The following is a 25,587-nucleotide window of genomic DNA, read 5'->3' on the forward strand; positions in this document are numbered from 1 at the left end:
CATGGGTAGGTTTAAGGGTGGGTTAAGGTGTAAGGGATGGTCAACAGTGTATTTACAAATGTAATTACAAAAATGCATTACAGATGTAATTACATACATGCATTTAATCAAGCATAAGTACACAGTAAATACATGTATTTACACAAAAAGTACATTGTAACAAACTATTAATTCCTAAGTAAGTACGTATTAGTTAAGGCTACTTAATATAAAGTGGGACCAAAATACTAGTATTTTAATAGTTTAAAATAATAGTATTTTAAGGTAAAATGTTCCGACTTTTCAAGATAAAAAGTTGTTGGAAGAACGATCCCATTGAACAATTTAAAAGCATAAATAAATGGGGAAAATAAAAAAATAAAAAACATGAATCACAAAATATGGAAAACTAAACAGATATTTCACAGTGTATTCATACACAGTAGCAGTGAGAGAACAAAAACCTTTCAAATGCCTTGAAATGCAACATTCCAACAGTGTCTTTAGGTGCGGTAACCATAGTATAAGCAGAATAATTGACTTTGGTTTATTGAATTCTTAGAAAATAACGCACACCCGGGTAGTCTTAACCGCATCACCAACATGGCTGTTCCAATAAATCAATAGCCCTTTCTCAATTACCTATTTGGTCAACATAGGCGCATTCTGAAAACGTAGCCCTATATACATTTCTGAAGATTGCGAAAATATGTAACCAGAGCTACCTATGGCTGGATTTCATCATTAAAATTAACGCTATGGGGCAGTAGGATGTTCCATTTCTCGCTTACCAGCTGATCGTTTACCTCCGTACAGACGTCTTTTTCCGCTGTTACCAGTTTGTCCCGTAGCTCAACACATACGTCGGTGGATTTGAGATGCAAAGTGGAGTTGACTGTGACAATGGGATTCGAGTCCTGTGAAGAACTGTTCCGGAAAAGCAGCTAAAAAATAAAGTAAATAACAGTGCGAGAATGTGGTAAAATCTGAAAATGTGGTAAAAATCTTTTTTCTTTCTTCAATTTTTGCCTTTTAAAACACAATTGGTTGGGTTTATGGAAGAAGGAGGGTGGAGGTATTGATCAGTTGGTCAGTCAGCAAGTCAGCTGGCTGAACCCACCCACCTCTGGTGGGTTTACGTGAGAACAGCAGGCGCGAATAGCACTCACGAAATAAATTTGAGATCTCAAAAACTGCACACATCGGCCTCTGGTGGATTCGCGAAAACAAAAACTGCAAAAAAACTTACATCCTGCATCATATTTCGCTCTTTCCAGAAATGTATATAGGGGAACGTAATCAGAATGAGCTTGGTTTGTATTTGGTACAATTACTCAAAATATATTAGGTACAGAGCAAATGGTAACTATGTTTGAAGGTACAAAGTTCTGCCCTTAATTTTACCAATCTGATACAAGTAAATCAACACTATGAATCACTTGAATAATTGGGGCTGTTCAAGTCGGTAAGTTTAGGGTTATATAAAAATGTTACTGCGTCGACAAGCTAGTCTGCAAAACACAGTCCTGAAGCACATACTGTTGCTATGGTTACATCTTAGTTCGAACGCAACTTTCACAAAGTTTCCACCCTTCACAAAAGACCATTTAGTGCTTTCTGACTAGCGCTCTATATTTGAAACTTAACAAAACCATAGGATTTATTTTTCTGTGGTATTATACAAGGCTGCGTGTGAGGCGTGAGACAGAAAATAAAAATAGGCTAGTAGAAAGAGATTGAGTCCGTGCTGTTTGCTGTAGCTCTGTGGTACTGCCAACCGCTCTCTGCTCCTCTTTGAACGTATGGAATGTAAAAAGGCAGCTCTTTTCAACCAAGCGCAGCTCCACATGCAGTATCAGCAGTTTCGAGACAAAAGCCAAACTCATTACATAACCTCAACGCTGACTGTGACAGACACCCAACTGTCAGCAATCTGCCGCGGCACACGAAACTCTGCCATCTTGTGCTGCATTTACTCAATGAAGAAGAGAATCCCATTCCACCATTTGGAATGAAGAACACAAACCATCGTGGCTCTAGTCAGCGGAATTGCTTGTGAAATTAGACCTTAGCATTTTAATACTCCTAATAGGATTGAATATGAAGTAAACACCTGTTTTCAAAGAGTGCTGCATTTTCTGATAGCTGTAAAACCTCAAAAGTCAAGCTATAAGGAACCCTGCGGCACTTCCAGCTGTATTTGGCTATTTTTCGCACCCTTTTTTTATTTATTTATTTTTTACTTTAGATCTCTACCATTACACAGCAGAGGTATTATGTAGAGCTGGTCACACCTGCTCTCTGTGATTGTGTGTGTCTCTCCAGAGGGCTGCCTTGGCGTTGGCACTGCTCAGGAGTAAATGAAAGCCTAACTCCCAATCTCCTTCCACGGGGCTTTTCTCAACAATGTGTGGAAAGCTCTTGCAGAAGGGGGGGCTTGCGTGGGGGTCTCATGGTTCGTGCGCATTGGTTGAGGCTGAACTGAGACCCGGCTTACAGTAAATCGAACAGGAGTAATTCAGTCATGATGCAGGGCCATGTATTTTATTCCATGGACATGCTTAGAGGGAATGCATTGTATTTCCTGTTACATCTCTGTCCTACTCCATTAGCCATGAATCTGTGCTTGCACATTTGAGGATTGCTTTGTGGTTTGAAAAGGACAGCAAATAGAGGTCATCTTTAGACACATTTGAACACATTTGAAGTTAGTTCTTTTTTTTTGAAGTACGTAGCCAGAGCTACGTATTTCTGCATTTCATCTTTAAAGCGAATGCTACAGAGCGGTATGACACTGTCGACGGCATCTGTTCCTTCCGTGTGAATGGTTTTTTCACAGTTACCAGTTTGCTCAGTAGCTCGCCATGTAAGTCAGCGGACTTGAGACGCAGAGAGGAGTTAACCATGACAACAGGGTTTGAGTCTGACAAAAAACGTTTCCAGAAAACAGGTAAGACAAGAACAAAAGGCAAAAAATAAAATAAACAAGTAAATGACAGGATGAGAATGTGGTAAGAATGTGGTAAAAATCAGGTGGCTGTGATCAGGTGGGCTTTCTGGATTGCTTTAGAAACACTGTCAGATGTATTTAGGGAAGAGGGTGGACACTGGTCATGCGGTGCTTTTGAAAACACTATCAGTTGGGTTTAGGGAAGGGGGTGGGTGGGGAGATTGGTCGGTCAGTCAGTCAGTCAGATAACAGCCACCACTGGTGGATTTACGTGACAAGAGCAGGCACAAATGGCACTTGTGAAAGAAATTTGAGATCTTAAAAAGCCTACACATTGGCCTCTGGTGGATTCGCAAAACAACAAAAATTGCCTTCTGGGACGTATTTTACTCTCTCTAGAAATATATGCAGAGACAAACTCTGAATTGTCAGGTTTTCCCTCATCAGTGTGACGTATTACATCAATGTTTAATCAGACTGTAACACTTGTTTTTGACTAAAGTAAAGGGTGTATTTTCGAAGGCTAAAAGTACCTGGGTGGGTGTAAAACGCTTTTTTTTTAACCAAGACAATTCAGTATTCAGTATTCAGTAATTACGTAAAGCAGCAGATTTATATTGTGTGTTTGGGGAGTGTGTTGTAATGTGCATGTGTGACAGCAAATAGAGGTCATCTTTAGACACATTTGAACACATTTGAAGTTAGTTCTAGGCCTTCAGATTTTTTTTTTTTTTTTTAGTCCTAGCTAATTATAAACAGCACTGTGAAATATCATTGTGTCTGCTGAAGCAATGGCCGCAAATTCATTTGATTATAATGCCAGAATTGCTAATGGTCTAATCTGATTTAATGATTTATGCTAAGCTAAGCTAAAAGTGCAGTCGCCGTACCGGCTGAATGGATTCAAAAATGAACTATTTAACTTGAGGTGACTTGTGAAATGAGCTTATTTACAATAAAATTGAGTGTTCCTTTGAGAGTGCTTTGACTCTTAAGGGCGATTCTGCACTTTACAGCATGAAGGAAGCGGCGTGTCATTTTGTCCTCTATTCTCTGGTCTTGTGTGTCCTCATTCCTGAAATCAAATCATCAGAGTGGACAGAAGCGCTTAGTGCTTTCAGCCTGGACACGAATAAAACAATTAACCAGAGATTCACAACCATCGGGGGCTGCTTTTGTCTTCCTGTTTGCCATTTTGTCCTTTTGGGAAACAAACAAGTAGGAGAAAGATCCAATTACCTCCTTCAAGAGGAGAGGCAATTCTGCTTAAAGTGATTGTCTCAGATCTGCCACATTAGGTTTGTTTCTTCATGGTTTGGGAAGGCTAACAACCGTAATATTATCAAGGGGCTGCAAGCTTTTGCCTCGAAGCGTTTCTGTTTGGCTCTATGTGTTTTTATTTGCAAAAGTCGTCTTGCGAATTTCTCCTAGAAGGTCAACACCAAATGAAGCTTCCTGGTAACTTCTGTCTGCCTGTGTGCCCTACAGGAAGAGCTAACAAGACAGCGTAGGTGTAATTCGGTTATGGATTCGGCTGTGTTGAAATAATGCCATTTTTAATGTGTGTGTGTGTGTGTGTGTGTGAGCACAGCTGTTTTGGTCCATACTGAAAGATTGAGGAAATAAAAATGAAGTAGTGAAGTGAAAGATTTGTCTAGTTTCTCTGGGGATGAGCTAGTCATGGACCAACAAATCTTTTAATGTTCTCTCACATTAGCACTAATTTCAAGAAATAGCAGGAGTCTGAGAAAGGCTGTTGAGAGGCGAGTGAGATGAGTGCAAATGTGTGAATGGAGAGAGGGAAATCTTGTGGAGAGAGAGATTAAGCCAGTTTATCTCTGAGTTTTTCCGCATCTGGAGATAGCGGTCATGGTTATTATGGGGATTGGGGCTATCCCAGCCACATTGAGCAGAGCAGCTGCACTTCAGCAACCCCTGAATGCCTTGTCCTTTTTCTCTTAACCCTCCTGTTGTCTTATAATTCTGTATACACCATTTGCTGTTTGCCTTCACTAAACCGCTAACATCTTCATCCAACACAGGCTCATTGTGAATACGTACCCTCATATACATTTCTGGAGAGAGCAAATTATGTAGCCAGAGCTATGTATTTCTGCATTTCATCTTTAAAGCGAATGCTACAGAGCGGTATGACGCTGTCGACGGCATCTGTTCCTTCCGTGTGAATGGCTTTTCCACTGTTACCAGTTTGCTCAGTAGCTCGCCATGTAAGTCAGCAGACTTGAGACGCAGAGAGGAGTTAACCATGACAACAGGGTTTGAGTCTGGCAAAGAACGTTTCCAGAAAACAGGTAAGACAAAAACAAAAGGCAAAAAATAAAATAAACAAGTAAATGACAGGATGAGAATGTGGTAAGAATGTGGTAAAAATCAGGTGGCTGTGAGGGCTTTCTGGATTGCTTTTAGAAACACTGTCGGGTGGATTTAGGGAAGTGGGTGGACACTGGTCATGCGGTGCTTTTGAAAACACTATCAGTTGGGTTTAGGGAAGGGGGTGGGTGGGGAGATTGGTCAGTCAGTCAGTCAGTCGACAGCCGCCGCTGGTGGATTTAAAAGACAAGAGCAGGCACAAATGGCACTTGTGAAAGAAATTTGAGATCTTAAAAAGACTACACATTGGCTTCTGGTGGATTCGCAAAACAACAAAAATTGCCTTCTGGGACGTATTTTACTCTCTCTAGAAATATATGCAGAGACAAACTCTGAATGGTCAGGTTTTCCCTCATCAGTGTGACGTATTAAATCAATTTTTAATGAGACTGAAACACTTGTTTTTGACTAAAGTAAAGGGTATATTTTCGAAGGTACCTGGAAAAGTGCCTTCTAAAAGTACCTGGATGGGTGTAAAACGTTTTTTTAAGCAAGACAGTATTCAGTAATTAGGTAAAGCAGCAGATTTATATTGTGTGTTTGGGGAGTGTGTTGTAATGTGCTTGTGTGTGCCATTTTATGAAAATAGCAAATAGAAAATGATTTAATGTTTCCAATGTTGGAGTCATTTTGTAAAACTCAAGACAAATAAATGATGTTTAGGTTTTTTTTCTCATTTTCCTTCAGCTTAGTCCCTTATTTATCAGGGGTTGTCACCGCCAACTATTCCAGCATTTGTTTTACACAGTGGATGCCTTTGCAGACACAACCCATCGCTGGGAAACACCCATACACTCTCACATTCATAAACACTCATACACTACGGCCAATTTAGTTCATCCAATTCACCTATACCACGTGTCTTTGAACTGTGGGAGAAACCGCATCACCTGAAGGAAACTCATGTGAACATTAGGAGAGCATTCAAATTCCACACAGAAATGCCATCTGGCCCATCCGGGACTCAAATCAATGACCTTCTTGCTGTGAGGTAACAGTGCTAACCACTGAGCCACCGTGACACCCTATTTGATTTAGTGAATTCGCAAACAGTGATGTACAAACAAATGGGTCCTGTTGCTGGTTAACAATGTAAAGCAATTGTTAAGTTTGAATTGCAACAAATACAATTTTGGTTGTCAAAATTACGAGATTGAGATTAAGTGGCTTCACAAGCTGTGATCCAGGCTTAGTGTAATTCATGTGGTAATTAAAATGAAAGTGATTTGACATCATTGGTTTAAAATGACTTTTGCTCTTGAGTTCCATTTGACTAAAACAAATAACGCAACTGAAATGTGAGAGATAATTAAATTAAGCTACACCAAACATTTATTTTCTTTAAGTGCAGTTGTAAATAATAAAAAAGCCAATACTTTCCCATCTCTTACTTTATATAACTGTGCCATCTCTTCTTTAAACCAAGCAGGCCTTGTTACCAACCGTAACACATCTATTGGTACATACATTTCTTGTTTATATAAGTTTATTAATTTTCATATAGTGTTTATCGCACCAAATTTCAACATAATTATGAAATATTTTGTTTGTATATTAACCTCATCTACCCAGTAGGCTCAGGACTTCAACTTAACATCAGATTGACGTTGTACCCCAACGACATGAGGACGTAGCAATTTGTTTGGAAATGAAAATTGGTACTCGTCAGAATCCAACATCAGGTTGATGTCAATTTTCAATGTCCGATCTAATGTCTACTGATGTTACAGCTTGACGTTTATCAGATTTTGGATTTTGATTGCCATATCTGACGAATAAATGTCAGTTTTAGACAACACATTAGGTGTTGACGTTGGTTTAAGATATTGGCACAACGTTGGATTTTGGTCACTTTCTAACAAAGCCTAAAATCAACCAATTTGACGTCGTTATTGGATGTCAAAATAACGTTGTTCTTAGATGCTGGCTAGACCATGAATTTTGGCTACCTGCCATCACAACCTAAATCTAACCTAATATTAATGTCTTATGACATGTGTGCCTGCTCGGTATAGCTTGAAAGCCACCCCTGCAGATTTTTGCATAAGTCACATGATCATAACAACAAATTAACTTCCTTAGTGAATAAGTGACCTCTATTACATGTGACCTTCACTAATAGGCTTCTGAATGGGCCTTTTGTGAATGTATTCAGATGTTCGCCTTCATTTGGAACACCCCTACACATGCCGTCCCCTTCCTGAAGTGCCCTTGAAAGGTGCATAACAAGGCACAGTCCTGTCCATCATTAGTTGTTAAGTACTCAGACATGCCTAAAGACATATAACACATTACGTCAACATCATACGTTTCTTAAAAGGGACACAATATTAATAATACTGTTTTCAAAAACGGGATGGTATCAAAACAGTGTAAACAAAACCCTATTTCTAAAGGTTTGCATTTTCACACACACACACCCAGAGGAAACCCACGCAAACGCAGGGTGAACATGCAAACTTCACACAGAAACACCAACTGACCCAGCCGAGGCTCAAACCAGCAACCTTGTTGCTGTTAGGCGAAAACACTACCTACTGCGCCACATATATTTATATATATAATTATTATTATTATTATTACTTTTTCAAGTCTACACTGGTACCTTAAAGGCGTAATTTTGTAACTTTAAGGTACCATGAGGTACGTTAGTAGTAATGTCGACTTTTTAGGCATTTATAATTTAAGTAGAGCTGCACAACTAATTAAAGTCAATGCAAATTTGGCAATAAAACCGACTCTGTAATCATCAGTAAATCTCCAGCAGCTGATTTCAAATGGAGCAGTGTTTACTAAAATTCAGTGACAAGCTGCACAAAAAAAAAAAAAAAAACACAGGCAATTAAACTGGTGTGACCATGAAATCAAAAAGACTCGTTCTGTGATTTGAAACCTATTTGCATAGCTTTTCAGTGAATGCACCTGCATTTTATTTTTGTTTTACTCTAAAAACTCACCTCCTATATTTCAATATACACCATTCTGTGAAAAAAGTAAGTACAGTAAATAAAAAAAAATGTTTTGTGAGAAGATTTTGTAGTAGTGTGTGTTTTTTTTTTTTTTTTTTTTTTTACATTGAATCACTAAAAGCAGTTAAATGCTTTGCTCTGTTTGATTTCTGGACCTTGTTTCTCCTTTGTGGCGTATTTGCAGAATCCGCATGGGAGATCCTTCTAGCATGAGACCAGAATTACACAGACCACAGGGGCATGTTTTCCTGACTAGATGTGCATTAAGGTACAAAATAAGGACTTGTTAAGTACAAAAATTTAGCTTTTGAAAAGGTCACTGTAAAAGGGTTTGTACTTTTTTTTTCAATACAAAAAAAATGTGTGTGTATATATATATATATATATATATATATATATACACACACACACATATATATACATACATATATATATATACATATATATATATATATATATATATATATATATATATATATATATATATATATATATATATATATATATATATATATAAAAATTCTTAAATCAAGAATAATTTTTCTAGTAAAGCAAAACATTTAGTCTTGTTTGAAAAAGTAATATAGGTCAAAATTAATAATCTAATTAGATAAAAAAAAAAAAAACGAATTAAGCAAAATATTCATATTCTAAAAGGAAAATCATTCCCAGAGATGGGTTGCGGCTGGAAGGGCATCCGCTGCGCAAAAACTTGCTGGATAAGTTGGTGGTTCATTCCGCTGTGGCGACCACGGATTAATAAAGGGACTAAGCCGACAAGAAAATTAATGAATAAAAGGAAAATCAAGGTTATTTTGATTACCTCAATTGGCAGATTATTTTGCTTGTTTTATGCAAAAAGTCACTTAATTTTGGCATATTATATCTTAATGACTTTTTTTGCTTGTCTAGAAAATGCTTCTTGATTTAATAACTTTTAGATATTTGGACTAGAAACAAGACAAACAAATCTAAGAAACTATTTGTTGCAGTGTTCTGATAGTAAATGCTTACTAAGGAATAGTTGGTTTTTGGTTTGTTCAGAGCAAAACCCCCAGTCTCTTAACTTCATTTCAGCATCACACTATAGATTAAATCTAACGCTTGTCTTGATAAAACAACGCAGTTTTGCGATGGAGATTTGTTCAGCCAGACGGTGCCATGATGGGTGTGCTGGAGTGTGATAATTCAGGAGCTGCAGGGGAGGACTGTGATTTATGGGATATCCTTTATGTGTTTCAAAATGTGTTCATCGCAAACCCCACCCCCAATTGGTCCTTAGTCATTTCCCTAATTGATAGTTGCCTGGAAACTCCATGAGTGGGGCTAAGAAAAGACTAATAATGTCCGCAAGATAGTTTGTGCAGTGTATGTGTGTGTGTGTAAGATGTGCGATCAAGGCAAGAAAAACTAACTCTCATTTCCATTGACCTGTTTAACACTATTGATTTTGAATTTATATGAGTGTACATAGTGCATGTGATCACTCATAATGATGTGTGAATTAACAACAGGGTTTTAAAACAATGGTGTATCTCTTGTGCAGATCCCTAAGGTGTGATGTCATTGTGCCTAGTTTGCTTCGAATGACGCCAATGTTCACTGTTCAAGCAGATTATTATAGGCTTTATAAGAGAGCTGTCTCGGTCGTCGTCATAAAAGCTATTGATTACTCTCCACTTACACTCAGAGGCTTGTTCTCTGCCTTCGGGTTATTGGCATCAATTTCTACAAGTCAATACCACCGGTGCTGGTCATTTGAGGTCTCCCTGAGGCCCTGTGGAGGCTAGCTCAAGTTTCTGAGTTCAGAAACTTTTTGGTGCTCTTTGGTGTCCTTTTTAAGAAATAAACGTAAAATTGAAAGCTAACAAGTTAAAATTGGCTTTGTTCTATTGATTTGATTGATCTCTCAACCAGTTCAAGAAGGTTGCTTGTAGTTTTGGAACACAGAGATTCTAAGTACACTCAGAATATTATTTTAGCTGCTTGTTCAAAAATGAAATGAAACAACACAATTCCTAAGTTTTCCTTCGGGAGAAATGTATTGTTTTATGTTCAATCCACTTAAATTTGTTAAGTTAACCTAAATATTTTATGTTGAACCCAGCATTTTTTACAGTGCATGTTGGCACGGCATGGTATACGCTTATTTCATGCGGCCGCCATTTAAAAGAACCAAAGCGAGGCTGCGGTGGGAAGAAGCGCGGAAGTATAGGACCAGCACTGTAACCATTGCAGTAACATGCTGTGGACTACAAACCTCCAGCTGTTGCCGAGATTTCAAAATGTAGAAATGGTGTACACACACTTTAATATCATTCAGTAAGTTTCATTTAAACAATTAAAAGCAATTTAGCATTAAACAACATCACAATTTCTTAAGAGTATGCTCAATCGTCCTTCTAGGCTTCAGTTCATAGCACTAGTTTAAACACTGTGAGAATGCTCTCCTGCTTTAGCCTATGTAACCTGGTGAGTGATAAAACACTGCAGTCCTCTGTAGCACACTCTTGTGTTGTCTGTAATAGTGTTATCCCGGTACTGAAGTATTAAAAACGTCCATTTCCCGCTAACATTCAAGCACCGCTGAGCGTGTTCAAACAGCGCTGATTTACCATAGTATTTACCAGTGCTCAATAGTTTACCGCTCTTCACCAAGTGCAAACACTGGTACACGGAGACTGGAGCGCAAACCAGCCGTGAAGATCAGTCGAGTCATCAAGCAGATCGCTCATCTGTTTGTACTCAGTAAACAGCGGAGGTTGAACAGATGAACTTCTCGGCCAATCACAAGCATTTCTGTTGAGCACGTGAACACATTGGCAAATCAGCGCTGTTTTAAGAAAGCCATCAACAGTGCCTTAAATGTTAGCGGGAAATGGACGTTTTTTTCTTTTAATTCAGTATCGTAACGAGTCTAATATAGTGAATCAATCAGTTCATTAACATGAGTTTGATAAATGGCATCTAAAACGTGTGTTTGGAAAAGTAAACGTTAGCCAACTACTGCCATTCCCCTTAACTTAGCTGAAAATGAGCTCTAATATGCCTTTTTCATTTTCACCATTAATTCAGAATGGACCTTCGAGTCACTTGGAAGGTGGTGAAATTATAAATTTGCATCGATTTCCCTTCGCTGATACGATGTACAGTTAGGTACACAACGTTCCTTTGTAACTCCCAAGGATACTTTCGGGTTTTCCACCGCAGCCCCGATTTCACTTTTAAAAATCAGTCTATTGTTGTTTTTTTTCACAATAATGTTTTTTTAATTCCTTTACATTTTTTAAAAACAGTAGCATTATATTATGACTTCATACACGTGTATTACCTGTTAGTGTTCAGTCTACACTACCTGACCAAAGTCTTGTCGCCTATCCAAGTTTTAGGAACAACAAATAATAACTTGACTTCTAGTTGATTATTTGGTATCAGAAGTGGCTTACATGAAAGGCAAAGGCCTTTAGATTATGCTTATTTAACCAGAATATTTTATGATCATGCCTTTTAATTTATTAATTAATTAATTATTTAATTGGGACAGTGTGGAGTTTGTGTTATCTCATGTTCGTGTGAGTTTCCTCCGGGTGCTCCGGTTTCCCCTACAGTCCAAAGACACGCAGTGTAGGTTGAATAATCTAAATTGGTCATAATGTATGTGTGTGAATGTAAGAGTGTAAGGGTGTTTCCCATTGTTGGGTTGCTGCTGAAAGGTCATCCGCTGCGTAAAACATATGCTGGTTAAGTTGGCGGTTCAATCCGTTGTGGCGACCCCTGATCAAAGGGACTAAGCCGGAAAAAAAAATGAATGAATGAATTAATGAATTAATTGATTAGGAGAGTAAGGTCTGACAAAAGTCTTTTCAGTTAACATAATTAATGTGGAGTACAGAATATAAAGTCATGGTGCTGTGGAAAAATAATTAATATTGTGTATGACTCCCATGAGCTTGGAGGACTGCATCCATACATCTCTGCAACTACTCAAACAACGTAATAATAACGTCATCTGGAATGGCAAAGAAAGTGTTTTTACAGGACTCCCAGAGTTCATCAAGATTCTTTGGATTCATCTTCAATGCCTCCTCTGTCTTACCCCAGACATGCTCAATGATGTTTATGTCTGGTGGCTGGGCTGGCCAGCACTTTGAAGCAGTAACAATGACAGTAAATAACATTTGACTAGATGTTTTTCAAGACATTTCTATACAGCTTAAAGTGATATTTAAAGGCTTATAAGGTTAATTAGGTTAACTAGGCAAGTTAGGGTTATTAGGCAAGTTATTGTATAACAATGGTTTGTTCTGTAGACTATCGATAAAAAAATTAAAAGGGGGCTAATAATTTGGACTTATATATATATATTTAAAAAAGAAATTTGGTTATATTGACTAAAACGAGCTGTATATTCTGAGGTGTCACAGTGTTTACAATTTGATATTGTTGACTGTAATAGAAGGGTATATTAACAGTGAAATTACAGTCATCATCATTAAAATGCACGTCCGTTAGCATTATATCTCAGTCTGTTTATGATAAACAAGACAAGCCCAGTGAGAGGTCCTGGTTTGTAGCAGCCAAGAACGTCCAGCCCGTGCCAGAGCCACCCCTCCCTGCTCCCGTTACAAGCTGTTTGCAGGATGCAGGATCTGGAGGAATTCCCTCAGCACTTACACCAGCCCCATAGCTGAAACACTACACCACACTAAAGAGGCTAGACACAGACAAGCGCGACTTGGGAAACACTTACGGAAGCGTTTTACAAAGCAAAATGATGGAGCATTGTTTTTGGGTTACTACCATTGGGTTTTGGAATCCTACTTCTGATATAACAGAATCCTTATGTAATCATTTTTGATTCTCGGCTGAAGTTTTAGTAGATTATGAGTCACACAGGCCTCTGGCTATATGGCCGTCTTAAACTACAAATGCTCCATCGTTATTAAAATTTATTAGATTAGAGATCTGTAACTATGCTTCTCATGAAATGTATTTAATTGCCTCCTGGTATGAACAAAACCGTCTAGAGCAGAAAATTGTCCTTTTGGAAATGTTCCATCATTTAAATTTCAACTCTTCCAGCGACTGGATCTGCTTAAATATGGAGGGGATCATTGTGAATCATTTAAAGCAGGCTCCCAGGCAACAGACTGGGTGAGGCTGAACATTCCGCCGTCCTACCATTTTTGATCACTCATTTTGGCATTGATAACTTGATTATGAGCTTTAAATACTTGGATTTTAGTGTAGCTTACATAATAAAGCTAATAAAACCTTTAGGTTTTTCTTTTGCGTTTATAAGCGGACTGGCATACAGACAATGAATTTGTCAAAATGCTACGTTTACACAGATCCACAAATAAAAAGTGACTGTATTGCGTATTCCAGGCCTGTAGAGGGCGATGTCACTTTCTACTGAACACATAATATGATATCAATGCTTTTACAGCTTTCATATTTCATAATGTAAATGCCATAAAAGCTTCGTGATTTCAGGTCTCTCAAAATGGCTGCTCATGCTATGCTAAAAGCTAATGTACACCTTGACAATTTTTGCTTTCGTTTATTGTCAGTGTTTTTTGAGTCAATACATTTTTACTGGAGATGAGCAGTGATAATCCAAAATCACTCCCTTTAGTTAGATGGTGCTTAATGCGGTACGAAAGGTGGCACTGTGCAACTTCACCCTGCAGAAAAATCCAGCTTAAACCAGCCTAGGCTGGTTGGCTGGTTTTAGCTGGTTGACCAGGCTGGTTTTAGAGGGGTTTTGGCCATTTCCAGGCTGGTTTCCAGCCATTTCCAGCCTGGTCTTAGCTGGTCAGGTTGGAAACTGACCAGCTAAATCCAGCTAAAACCAGCTTGACCTGATCTGAACAGATCCACAATTTTTGACACTCATAAATTATCATGAAAATCCTTGTGCTGCATGTATTAGATCCTTTGCTGAAGGTACAGCTGACATGCAGCGCAGGGTTTGCGTCATTAATATACTATGACAGTTTGTGTTCATTGAACAGTAAGATTGATTAGTAAATCAATATGAAACAGTCCATTAAAAGTCATGCTGCATCTTCAGTTTCGGGCTCATGTGCGCTTTGCATACATACTACAAGCGTATCGCACCAAACCTCAACTGAACCGCGCTCTGGCACACCTCTTCCAACCGGTCCAGAGCCACTTCATGCCTTAACCCAATTTGAAACACTCACACTTGTCAAACAAACTGGGAAATGCGCCTGGGCATGGTTCAAATAGCATAGTGTGAGAGCACGCTTAAAGTCAGAAAACTTTACTATTCACCTTATTCTCCGCGGACGAGCGGGCGCAGCCATTTGAATCTTTTTGGCACGAGACTTTCGGTCTCATTCACTTCCATTCATTTTTAGACATTAAAACTTCTCGCTTCGCTGTTTGATATGTCTGATATTTCCTTATTATATTATTCTACATGGTCTGTATAGTCATGCAAACATTTGTTTGTAGAGCAAGTAGTTTGACCGTTTTTTGCCATTTATTATTCCTAGACATTTCTCCCATAGGTGACTGAAACGGAAGTTCTAAGACAATCGCAAAAACAGGCGCACTTCCGTATTTTAGAATAAGGTCAATAGCAAGTGCATCTTTGACTACTCTAGATGTGGTCAGAAGTAAATCATTTTAAGGCCTTGGTTATTCTTTAATGTTGCCTAATTGTGATCAGATTGAAGAAAACATTTTATTACCAAGTGGAAATGACTTGATATCACTTAAGAATAATGTCGAAGGTGGCAGGCTTTCACACTCTTCCTGCCAAGCCTAGTTTGTTCTTATTGTAAGAAAACAGAATAAGTAAATGCCAAGCTCTCCATTCAGTCTCTAAGCCACGCCTGAGGACAAAACTCACTCGGGGTCCAGGCTGGGGTCACCAGTGTGTGTAATAGATCTAGAATCAGTCAATACTCTGTGGTCACTGAGGGGGTTGCTTGTACTAAAAACCATCTTACGGAGATCACCTACTGGCGCTGCTCCCTACAGCGTCTACAAAAGCTGATTTACTTTATTCAAATCTCTTCACTTCTTCTGAGTCCAAGAGAACATGTCGTAGTGCTTAAGAAGTCCCTGTGTCTGCATTGTCTGATGTCAGTCTTCAGACACTTGAGTAAGGTCATGTTTAGATACTTGAGCGCATGTAAGTATGTTTACTTCCTAAAAGAAAATGGGATGTTTTTCTTAAGAGCATTGATTGTTTTTGAAACCATTCCAAGATTTCCCCTTCCAAAACAATCCAGTTCTGATGTTAATGTGAGTAATCTCGTACTGAGCATGTTGCTTGTGTCTGTGGCAAACATTGATGGTGTTTAAGGGCCAAACGATCGGGCTTTCACTCAGTACTAGGTGGAGGAATAGAAAAGGCCATCCCATTCTCTCCCGCTTAGAGTGATTGAGGCATTATTGATTTCATTTTCATCAGCTCTGAAGGAGGCAGCCACACTTAAGGGAGATGGGTAATTTTTTGTGACACGTAATAAAAGCCTTGCGAGTCTCCAGCTGTCGATCTCCGGGGGGCCCGAGACTGAAATCACAGTGGACCAACACCGTGTATAGGCAGATCAAACCATGAACACACCATATGAGTGCTATCCCACTGCTGCAACTGTTACTTTGGTGTGCATTAACTCGACATCAACACTCAATAAATACCAGGTAAATGCTAAAATCATCTACAGTATGTCGTTCTCTGATTACATTTACCTCACGGCTATCGTTTATTTTTCAGTCCCAAATAATGAGGGGGCTGTGAGCACTTCAGTGCTTCCATTAGCTGCAGAAATGCGATTCTGCATTGATTTGAGGTTGACTAAACTGTTAGAGGCTGTAAGATGCAAGAAGATATCACACATAATGCATATGCTGAATTACATGTTGGGTGTCTCTATCATTAGGGGTTTGCAGTGCTTCTCAAATGGCAAAATGGCTTCTGATACTTTCAGTTGGGACTTTAGTCACAGTCACTTTTCTAGTGAAACCTATTTTTTTAGAGTTTGTACGGTCAGTGCTTTGTATTACGCAATAGCAATTTGGTATTGTTTGATAATTGTGCCTTCTGCATTGATTAACCCAAGTGGTTATAGTCTTAAAGGGATAGTTCGCCTAAAAACGGTACATTCTGTCATCATTTATTCAGGCATTGCTTGTGTCAAATCTTTATGAGTCTATCTAAGATATATACTTTGTAGAAAGATGTAAACGTAACTACTGACTTCGATAATATTAGTTTTTTCCTACTATGGAATTAAATGGTTTCCAGCTTTCTGGGTGGTTTCGGGTCACTGTGGCAACCCCTGATGCAGGGAATAAGCGAGTGATGAAGCGGTGAAGGAAAGAGAGTGTGTGGTTGGGTTGTAACTGGTCCAAGCTCTATTATGTGTTAACCATCAAGTGTGGACCTCGCTGACCTTGTAGGCTATTTTCATCATGGACTCTGCTTGAAAATTCAGGTCATGCCGTATGAGCTGAACATGTTAGGTTTTAAAATGTTGTGTGATTTTTGTATCAGTTTCTATGAGCTCAAACATATCTCCATCTTTTGGCAGCACAGCAGATCAAACTAAAAGGATAGTCCACCTAACAAATGAAAATTTGCTTACAATTTACTCACCCACGAGTGATTATAAACCTTTATGAGTTTATTTCTTCTGTTAAACACAAAATAAAATATTTGGAAATTTAGCTGAAAACCTAACCTTTCCATAGTATGAAAAACAGCAGGTTTCCAGCTTTCTCCAAAATGTATTATTATGAGTTTAACAAAAGAAATAAAATTACAAAGGTGTGAAACAAATAAGGGGTGAGTAGATTATGACAGCATTTTCATTTTTAAGTGAACTATCCTTTAATACATGACCAAATGACAAACAGCAATAACACATAAGCTACCTACCTGATACAGTGCAACCGAAAAGTATTCATAGTGCTTCACTTTTTCCACATCTTTCCAAAAAAAGGTTTTCTGAAATTGTTGAAAATTTATTTTTATAGCCTCAAGTCATTTTGATTATGATGCCACAAGCTTGGCTTACCTTTGCCCATTTCTCTTTGCAGTTCCTCTCAAGCTCTATCAGGTTGGATGGGAAGCGACAGTGTACAGCCATTTTCAGATCTCTCCTGAGATGTTCAATAGGATTTAGGTCTGGGCTCTGGCTGGGCCACTTAAGAACATTCACTGAGTTGTTGTGAAGTCACCCCATTGATATTTTGGCTTTGTGCTTTGTGTCATTGTCCTGCTGGAAAATGAGCCGTCGCCACAGTCTGAGGTCAAGAGCATTCGGAAGCATGTTTTTATTCAGGATGTCTCTGTACATTGCTGCATTCATCTTTCCCTCTATCATGACTAGTCTTCCAGTTACTGCTACTGAAAAACATCCCCACAGCATGATGCTGACACCACCATGCTTCACTAAAGAGATGGTATTAGCCTGGTGATGAGCGGTGCCTGGTTTTCTCCATAAGTAACGCCTCACATTCACTCCAAAGAGTTCAATTTTAGTCTCATCAGACCAGAGAATTTCGTTTCTTATGGTCTGAGAGTCCTTTAGATGCCTTTTGGCAAATTCCAGGCGGTGAGCAGCTTCCGTCTGGCCACTCTACTACCATGCAGGCCTAATTGGTGGATTGCTGCACAAGTAGTTGTCCTTCGATAAGGTTCTCTTCTCTTCACAGAAGAACACTGGAGCTCAGACAGAGTGATCGTCAGGTTATTGATCACCTCCCTGTCTATCCCCTGATCATTTAGCTTAGATGGTCGGCTAGCTCTAGGAAGAGTCCTGGTGGTTTTAAACATCTTCCACTTATGGATGATGAAGGCCGCTGTGCTCATTGGAACTTTCAGAGCAGCAGAAATTTTTCTGTAACCTTCCCCAGCCTTGTGCCTCGAGACAATCCTGTCTCGGAGGTCTACAGACAATTCCTTAGTCTTCATCCTTGGTTTGTGCTTTGACATGCACTGTCAACCCTGGGACCTTATATAGACAGGGATGTCTTTTCAAATCATGTCCAATCTACTGTTTTACCACAGGTAAACTCTAATTAAGCTGCTGAAACATCTCAAGAATTATCAGTGTAAACAGAATTTACCTGAGCTCAATTTAGAGCTTCACAGCATAAGTGAATACTGATGTACATGTGGTTTTTCAGGTTTTTTATTGTTAGTTCTTTTTTTTTTTACATTGTCATTATGGGGTTTTGTGTGTAGAATTTTGAGGAAATAAATTAATTGAATCCATTTTGGAATAAGGCTGTAACAAAAACATGGAAAAAAGTGAAGACTATAAATACTTTCCGGATGCACTGTATATTAGTATTGTTTGACAATAGTTTGACAATACGTTAATCACATTTTTTTCTCTTTTCTAAACTATGGTTTTAGAAAATGCAAGTATTAAGAAATACACATCAAAGCACATAAGAGCAATATGTCTTATAGCTGAAAAAATGCACATTTCACATAGTGTTGACTAAACGTTTTTTTTTTTTTTTTAATTCATTAAAAGTATGAAATATCAAGTTTGGTCATGTAATTCTAGAAGGAGTACTTTGATGCAATGGCTATTAATGCAGTCTGTTAGGTCCAGTGTTTACTGTAAGCTGAGGAACTCCAGAGAAAAGTTCCTTTGAAAGGGAATCATGCTAATTCATGGAGCTGCAGCATATCTCCCATGCTCACAGCAGTGTGTCTATGTATTTATTAATAGTAGCCCAGTAGCAGCGTGTGTAGCATATACACTCCACTAAGACCAAATACATTAGCATGCTAAATCTATTCTATAAGTTGTTCAGTTGTAATATTCTGTATTTGGACATTTTTGTATGATAATACTAACATTTATAAAGCTAATCAGTGTCCCAGGCAACCAGATTCCAGCATAGTCTCCCATGTCATTCTGCTCCACCTTTATTTATTTGGCAAGTTGTCATTTAATAAGCTGAATTAAAATCAGTGTATTTAGTAATTATGACCGGCTGCCTGTTCATTATACTATACACATCAGTAAATCGCTCTCCCAATCTTTCTTTAGGGTTTTCCTCTTTGTCTTTCATTCTTGCTGCTGCAACATACTGTGAGCGGCAGAACCTCTGCAGCCCCCCTCTTTAAAAATTCAGTCAACCGCTCCATTTCCCTCCTCAGTCCAGAAAGCTGTTCAATTTTGCATTTTACAGTCTCCGAGGCTGAATTTTGGCGAAAACAACAGGGTGTTTTGAGGTCACGGAGTTTGATGGGGATGGCAGAGGAAGTATTTCATATTGACCCGTCCTGATTACCCCATAGCACGAGAGACGGAGACATGAGGGGGAAAAAAAAGCGGGGATGTATGCAGAGCTGTGTGAGCAGCATCTCCAATCAGGCGGCTTAGGAAAAGGATGGAATGGGAAGGGTGGGGGAAGGAAAAACGGAGAGACAGGGAAAGGGTGTGTGTATTTGGGGGGGTGGAGGGGGGGATTTCTCTGTAGGAGAGAGAAAGTGGTAGAGAGAGTGCACAGAAGAGAGGGGAGGGGTGTACGTGTGCCTGCACTACAGTGTGTGTGTGTGTAGTGCTGCAGTAACGAGTGGAGAGGGGGGATGACTGCAGTTTCTCGGGCTGATGGAAGAGCGCGAGCAGGAGACGTTCGCACACCACTGAAACATTAACCCCTAAGTGCCTCGCTGGTGTATGGCCCAGACACTCACTGAGGATTAGCACCGAGGAGATCACTGCAGTCAGGTGTGTGGCTTTTCAACATATTTATTTTTTTTCCTCAAAGGGTGCTGCAGAATTTGGAGGGATTTGGATATGTGGTGGTGGATTGATGCTGGAAAGGCTGTCCGGAGCACTAGATTGTTATGACTTAATCGTGCAGCGAGAGGGAAGCCCGTTTGAGAGTAGCCTCGCTGAATACTAGAGTACTGCAGTGTGATTCATACACTAGTAACACTTCTTTTAGCAGGTTTTTTTGCATTCAGTTGGAAGAATGATGGTCTCTTAAGTGATCTTGGGGATGTTATAAGGTGCTTGATTGGGACTACTGCAGTGGTCCCAAGCTGGAAGCGTTAATCCCAGTTGGTGCATCTCTTTTATCGGTTAGTTTAGTTGAACTTGCATTGCTCACTGATCTTGGGTCAGCTTTTTTTCACACCTCACCGAGGCTGGAGTCACAGACCCATCACAGGAAGCTGGTCCCAGAACGGTATGCAAAGGCAAAGTGAACTGTCAGCGGTTGGGTGGGTATTACCCTGTCCGTGCAAGGGTGCAGGTCGCTTCCTGGAGAGTTTCCAGAGGTCGGTCCCATTGACAGCTGCTATCTTTCCCCGGAGGGGCAATGGGAACGACACCCTCCTCCCCATCACCAAACAGAAGCAAGACAATATGCTGTGCCTCTCTGGTACAGCTGCTGCAAAAGCAGATGACAGGGAGAAACCACTGACAATGAAGTGCTTAGAAGAGCTCTGCAGTACAGCACAGAGAAGGGGAAACTGGATAAATACTGGCGGCTTTGATTTCAATGCACTTTGCCATGGCAAAACACTTCAGAAAAAACTTGGTAATCAATATTATTTCAAAACCCTAAAGTACTTTTCAGATTGGTTCCCCCCATAGTCAAAAATCCAGCAATAGTTTTTCTGATAAATGATCTGGTTTGGTGTTTGCAGTCATAATGGTTTCTGTATAAAATATGCATTGTCTCTGCTACAGAAGATAATGTAATGGTTATGCTAGATGTGTCAACTGGACACTTTGAAATCAAAAGGGAACTTTGTTATGCTTGGGCAGCCCTTGCTCACTCACTTCCCTGGCAAGCATTTTTCTCAGTCTCTTGGGATTCTCCTGCAGAGGACTAGGGATCATAGGAAGGGACAATCTCAAGGACATATGCTGTGTCATCAAGGCTTTAGACTTAAGCTATAGAGTACAGTACAGTGTGGCATTGAACTTGTACAGTAAATATGGAGAAAATGTGATGCATTCAAGCAATTTATGCTTTTGTAGCTTGACTGGTTTTTAATAAATTGATGGTGTTGGGTTATTAAATTGGTCCTTTCAGAATGCCTGTGTTAATTGAGGACTGGCCAACATTTGACAAAAACCAGCATGGTTAGTTTCCTGGTGTTGTTCTGTCATGTTTCTCTTAAGGTATAGGAATTCAAAACAATGCAGTCGAAATTGATAATTTGGGTTCAAGTTGAGCTATAATTTAATTTTAGGTACTAAAAATAAAAATATTTGCACACTGACATTCCAGATTTATCTACAGTAGGTTTGTATTCTTATTCCTTTCTCTAGTGTATAATTTTTTTCATGCAAGTGTGATATATATATATATATATATATATGTGTAATGTGAAAACAGTGTCTGCCCAGTAAGCAGCCAGACAATAATAAGTCTGAGAGAAACCATAACCATTGTCATTTATCATCATGGACAGTTGTTCCCATCTGGTCTCGCATCACAGTTTTGTGTTATGAATTACACTCGATAAGACACAAGCGATGGTCACTACTACAATAGATCATAGCTTTTATTGGCAGGAGAACATTATTTAAAACCTGCCCTGTGGGAGTGTGTTTGAGAGGTCAGTTCAGGCAGAAAAGGGACAAAATAATTATGGAAACTCCAATCTCTTCTTCTTTATGAGAAATGCCTTCTCATTTTCAGGATATAGCTCATTACTTTGGAAACCGTCACTGTTTTGTCTTTAATGACAGTATTTTTTTGTCAGAAACACAGTCAAGAAAATAGTGTTCTGATGAACAAATGTTTTTTTGTATTCTGGCATCGCAATCAGGTTTACTAAAGATATTGTCAGCACAAACATCTCAATTACAGATCCTTGTGTATTTTCAGGCTTGCACAGTGCAAGTAATCTAAAGCAGTTTGATCACTTTAAAACATACCAATAATATTTTTATATTGTGGCTTTATTGGTGTGTGTAGAGCTGCTTTGAAATATATTATACACAGTAGTCAAAATTTGAAATGGATCATGACCTCTAACCAAAGAAGTCCTAAAACTATTGAACAACAATCATTCTTGTCCTAGTTGAATTTTGAACAATATGTTTGATTCCCTTTGAATGTTGACTACTGTATATTAGTACATCCTACTCCCATAACAGAGACACCAGTGGGTTGTTTCTCTTAGAGTGGGACTTGAGGAAATAGAGGGGTTACACTGTTGCCAAGACCTAGATCAGAGAGAGGTTTAAGGGAGTGGGTGTAACTTGGACCAGTTACTCTGCAAGTTAATCTCGCTCCCCTTGCCTAAAGAGGCACACTAGCAAATTGAGCTAGAGATTGTCTGTCTTTAGCATTCTTATAGAGTTCTGACCTGAATGAACGTGAGGTCTAGGGGGTTGAATGAACGCAGGGCAGTCAGTATGAGCTGTGCAAGTAAATCTCATTCCCATGGCCTCAAGGGGCACACTGATGCTAGAGGCACATGCTATTGCAACCACCTCCAATGGCAAACAAATCAGTTTGAAGCCAAGCTGACTACAGAACCAGGGGGTTACATAACTGCAGTCTTTAGCGCAGGGGTGTCCAAACTCGGTTCTGGAGGGCCAGTGTCCTGGAGAGATTAGCTCCAACCCTAATCAAACACACCCAGACAAGTTAATTAAGCTCTTACTAAATACACTAGAAACTTCCTTGTATTTGTCTTGAAGCAAGTTGGAGCTAACCCAGGAGGACACAAACCCTCCAGGATGGAGTTTGAACACCTCTGTTTTAGCATCTCTGTTATTGTGTTCGCCTCCCATACCAAAAATAAACATCTTGAAACTTACTCTGAACAGGGGTTTACAAGTTCTGACCTGGATGGAAGTGAGGTTCCGGAGGGTGAATGAATGCTGTGCAAGTAAATCTCATTCTCATGACCTCAAGGGGCACACTGATGCTAGAGGCGCATGCTATTGCAACTACCTCCAATGGCAAACTAAACAGTTTGAATCCAAACTGACCACAGAGCTGGCTACAAGAACCAAGGGGTTACATGCCTGCAGTCTTTAGCGCAGGGGTGTCCAAACTCGGTTCTGGAGGGCCAGTATCCTGGAGGGATTAGCTTCAACCCTAATCAAACAAACCTGGACCAGTTAATTAAGCTCTTACTAGATACACTAGAAACATTCTTGTATGTGTGTTGGAGCTAACGCAGGAGGACACTGACCCTCCAGAACCGAGTTTGAACAACTCTGTTTTAGCATCTCTGTTAGTGTGTCTGCCTACCATACCAGAAATAAATATCTTGAACCTTACTCTGAACAGGGCTTTACGAGTTCTGACTTGGATGGAAGTGAGGTTCAGGGAGTTGAATGAACGCAGGGCCGTCAGTATGAGCTGTGCTAGTAAATCTCATTCCCATGGCATCAAGGGGCACACTGATGCTGGAGGCACATGCTATTGCAACCACCTTCAATGGCAAACAAATCAGTTTGAAGCCAAGCTGACTACAGAGTTGGCTACAAGAACCAAGGGGTTACATGACTGCAGTCTTTAGCGTAGGGGTGTCCAAACTCGGTTCTGGAGGGCCGGTGTCCTGGAGAGATTAACTCCAACCCTAATCAAACACACCCGGACAAGTTAATTAAGCTCTACTAAATACACTAGAAACTTCCTTGTATTTGTCTTGAAGCAAGTTGGAGCTAACCCAGGAGGACACAAACCCTCCAGGATGGAGTTTGAACACCTCTGTTTTAGCATCTCTGTTATTGTGTTTGCCTCCCATACCAGAAATAAACATCTTGAAACTTACTCTGAACAGGGGTTTACAAGTTCTGACCTGGATGGAAGTGAGGTTCAGGAGGTTGAATGAATGCTGTGCAAGTAAACCTCATTCTCATGACCTCAAGAGGCAAACTGATGCTAGAGGCGCATGCTATTGCAACCACCTCCAATGGCAAACTAAACAGTTTGAATCCAAACTGACCACAGAGCTAGCTACAAGAACCAAGGGGTTACATGACTGCAGTCTTTAGCGCAGGGGTGTCCAAACTCGGTTCTGGAGGGCCAGTATCCTAGAGAGATTATGTAGCTCCAACCCTAATCAAACACACCTGGACAAGTTAATTAAGCTCTTACTAGATAAATTAGAAACTTCCTTGTTTTTGTCTTGAAGCAAGTTGGAGCTAACCCAGGAGGACACTGACCCACCAGGACCAAGTTTCAACACCTCTGTTGTAGCATCTCTGTTAGTGTGTCTGCCTCCCATCCCAGAAATAAATATCGTGAAACTTACTCTAAACAGGGGTTTACGAGTTCTGACCTGGATGGAAGTGAGGTTCAGGGGGTTGAATGAACGCAGAGCAGTCAGTATGATCTGTGCAAGTAAATCTCATTCCCATGGCCTCAAGGGGCACACAGATGCTAGAGGCGCATGCTATTGCAACCACCTCCAATGGCAAACAAAACAGTTTAAATCCAAGCTGACTACAGAACCAGGGGGTTACATGGGTGCCATGACTTGAATGGGAGTGAGGGTTGAAGGGGTGACTGCAATGGAGGCCAGCTAATACTGTAGGAGCTGTGCAAACAAATCTCTCTACCCTATCCTCAAGAGGCACAACATTAACAGATGATAAAGACCATGTTAGTGCCTCTGCCTCCCATTCCAAAAACAAGAACTTGAATCCTGCTGGAGGGCTATTACAATCGCAGGGGTTACATTGGTGCCATGACATGGATGGGAGTGAGGTTCATCAGGGTGATAGCAAACTAGAAGGACCTGTTTCAACTACACTCTTCTGTCTTCTATAGGCACTTTTTAGCATGTCTACTTCCAATGTCAGAAACACTAATTTGTATATTGATGTTTTGATCAGGATGGGAGTGCGGTTTTAATGACCAAGGGCCATTTGGTGATCTGTACAAGTAAACCTTATTCCCCTGGCCTCAAGAGACACACTGATGCTAGACTGATTTTAGGTGCTGATGCTGGTACCCCCTTCCAATGCCAAAAACAATAGTTTGAATCCCAATCAGAGCTTGGCTATTAGAATCAAGAGGAGTTGAATAGAGGCCATGACCTTAATGGGAGTGAGGATTGATGGGGGTTAATGCAAATGAGGCCAGTTAGAATGAGCTGTGCAAGCAAATCTCGATTTCCTATTCTCAAGAGGTGCACTAGTGGCAGATGCTAAAGACTGGAGTTTTTTAGCACCCTTACCAAAACAATGCTTTAAATCCTGCTATGAATGGCTATTAGAACCAGAGAGGTTACATTGGTGCAATGACATGGGAGTGAGGTTCAGGTGGGTGATAGCCAACTAATAGGAGCCATATGAGAAAATC

General features: G+C 39.8%; 2 protein-coding genes across 8 annotated transcripts in view; both read left to right on the plus strand.

The window, feature by feature from the left end:
* Positions 1-25,587, plus strand: part of zmp:0000001139 — a 308,609-nt gene that overhangs the window by 80,435 nt on the left and 202,587 nt on the right. The gene's annotated exons all lie outside the window — the stretch shown is intronic.
* The window catches only part of syt2a (synaptotagmin IIa), a 133,984-nt gene that overhangs the window by 32,958 nt on the left and 75,439 nt on the right, over positions 1-25,587 (plus strand). For 5 of the 7 annotated variants that reach the window (XR_012398971.1, XM_073939776.1, XM_073939778.1 and 2 more), the window contains exon 1: positions 19,865-20,027. The exons of the other annotated variants lie outside the window; for them this stretch is intronic. The gene's annotated coding sequence lies outside the window, so the exon portion shown is untranslated. Of the gene's footprint in view, positions 1-19,864; positions 20,028-25,587 lie in introns of those variants that run through there. 7 annotated transcript variants of the gene reach the window in all.

The sequence above is a fragment of the Danio rerio genome, chromosome 23 (genome assembly GCF_049306965.1).
Source record: "Danio rerio strain Tuebingen ecotype United States chromosome 23, GRCz12tu, whole genome shotgun sequence".
Classification (NCBI taxonomy): domain Eukaryota; kingdom Metazoa; phylum Chordata; class Actinopteri; order Cypriniformes; family Danionidae; genus Danio; species Danio rerio.